This window comes from Penaeus japonicus, unplaced genomic scaffold (genome assembly GCF_977035675.1).
Source record: "Penaeus japonicus unplaced genomic scaffold, GWHDUDI00000001_assembly GWHDUDI00000002, whole genome shotgun sequence".
Lineage (NCBI taxonomy): Eukaryota > Metazoa > Arthropoda > Malacostraca > Decapoda > Penaeidae > Penaeus > Penaeus japonicus.
In genome coordinates, this window is record NW_028234404.1 from 19,975,595 (window position 1) to 19,978,094 (window position 2,500).

The 2,500-nt window shown below is 30.5% G+C and overlaps 1 pseudogene; it reads right to left on the bottom strand.

The window, feature by feature from the left end:
- Positions 1-980, bottom strand: part of LOC147472284 (uncharacterized) — a 1,184-nt pseudogene extending 204 nt beyond the window's left edge.
- Positions 981-2,500: the final 1,520 nt, after the last annotated feature.

Below are 2,500 nucleotides of genomic sequence, written 5' to 3' on the forward strand. Positions count from 1 at the left end.
ATTATTATTTCTAAATGAAAAACCTTTATGTTCCTCGATACGCATAATCAAATTGCGAGAAGTCTTTCCCACATAAGTAGCGTTACAGCTACTACAAGAGAATCTATAAACGATCGAAGAACGTAAAGATTTAGGAATTTGTCTTTAAATCTGAATAGATTGCCAATGGTTAAGGAAGAAGTATAAATGACCTTCAATTTAACAGTAGAGAAACTATTATGAACAATCTTTGTTAATTTTCTTTCCAAATTGTGACTGAAAGAACCAAGGTAAGGAAGTTTAATATAAATGACATCTTTGGGTACTGTAGACGGAATGTCTACTGGTGCAATTAATTTATTTAAGGTTCTCTTTATAAAGCTATGGATGAAATTAAGAGGGAACCCATTTTTAACAAGAATATCTAAAATATGAACAATTTCATCATGAAATATCAGAAAATTCTTTGAAATCTTGAATGCTCTATACACTAAAATGCAAATAAGATTACTTTTATATTTCAAAGGAATGTAAGAATCAAATTTAGTAGTTAGACCTGTATAAGTTGGTTTTCTGTAGACTGATGAGGTAAAAGAATTATTATCCCGAGAAATATTAACATCCAAAAAAGGGAGACAACCATTTTTCTCTATATTAAAAGTGAATTTTATATTAGGGTGTTTAGCATTCAAGTAGTCAAGAAATTTAGTGATACTATCTCTGGATTTGAAAAGTAGTAAAGTGTCATCAACATATCTGAAATAATGGCAAGGTTTGAAACTTTCGGGGCAATTATTAAGACAAATAGTTTCAAAATGACACATGAAAATGTTAGCAAGAGTTGGGCCTAAAGGGCTACCCATAGCAACTCCTTCAATTTGTTTATACAATTTATTGTTAAAATAAAACAAGATGTCTTTAGTAGCTATGGTCAGAAGTTTCTTAAAATTTGATTTATCTAATCCTTGGATTTCAATTTTATCTTTAAAAAGAGTGTCCATAATAATTGACAAAGTTTCTTCTAGTGGGACATTAGTGAAAAGGTTTGTGACGTCAAAACTCGCTAAGATAAATTCATCAGCATTATTAATTTTCATCAAATCATTCAAAAAAGTGAAAGTATTCTGTATGGTGTAACTATTAATAGTGAGACTTTTAAGAATAGGAATGAAAAATTTTGATACATTATAATTAATAGTTCCAATGGCAGAGAGGATAGGCCTCAAAGGGACGTTAGCTTTGTGAATCTTGGGCAATCCATATAAAATACCAGGTCTAGAGCCTGAGGTGAAAAGGGAGGAGTACGTTGAGTCATCAATGATGTGTTCTTTCTTAAGTTTTCTAAGTAAGGAATTTAGTCTATCTTCATTTTTAATAATCAAAGATTCACATTTGTTGTCTACTTTACTAAACTTAGTTTTATCATTCAGAATATCTTCAATTTTCTTAATATAATCTACTTTATTCAATAACACAACACCCTGCCCCTTGTCTGGTTTTGAGATAATGACGTCATCATTTTCCGCTAATTCCTTTAGAAGCCGAAGGTCTGAATCTGTTATGCCCTCATCAATTTTTTCCTTTTGGTAGGAATAATATAAAGAGAATGCAAGGTTTTTTATGACTGATTTTACATGATTTCTAGTTTCAGGAAAAATATTAACAGGCTTATGAAAATTTAGAGAACGAAGCAATTTCTCAAAAGACAAAAAGAAATGAGAGAAGTTAATTTTCCGAGGGGGAATACCAAATTTCAGGCCTTTAGGTAGTAGACATTTCAAGTTATGAGACAAATTGACATCAGAGTAGTTAAAAACAACTTTGTTGGGGTCGAGAAACTCATGAGGTTTGTTTAAGCCTAAGTAAAATAATTTCTTTTCATGGGTTCTCTGAACATTCTTTAGAGAAACTAAGTTGCGACTTTCCGTACAACATCTTAGGTGGTTGAAATCTAAAAACGAAATGGATTGTTTCAATTCAGTTTCAAAGTCCAATAATTTACATTTATGTTTATTAAATTCCCTTGATTTTGACTTAATTTCGATATCCAAGAGTTTGTACTGGAAGGTCTTACATGCTCTGTTATTATTATTATTTTGTTTCCATAATTTAAATCTCAAAAATTTTGGGATAAGCTTATTTTTTAAAAATTCTTTCAGAAATGTTATGTCATATTGTACTTTTTCTACTTTAAAAGAACATTTTTGATAATTTCTGTAAACTTTTAACACATGATCACCATACCTTTTTCTGATAATGTAAGCAGTAGAACTTCCAACTGGGAAGCGGAGGTTAATAATGAATCTCAAGATCAGTGTTGCCAGAAGAAACATCCTTATTTCCAGCCTTGAGGTAACTAAAACTTTCTTCGGTGTAGCAAAAAACAGAAGCAATCTTCAAAAACTTCTTTATTACAAATTGGAACCAAACGTTTCGAGTGTTCAAACACTCATCATCAGTGGATTTAACTGATCTTTCATGATGAAATTGTTCATATTTTAGATATTCTTGTTAAAAATGG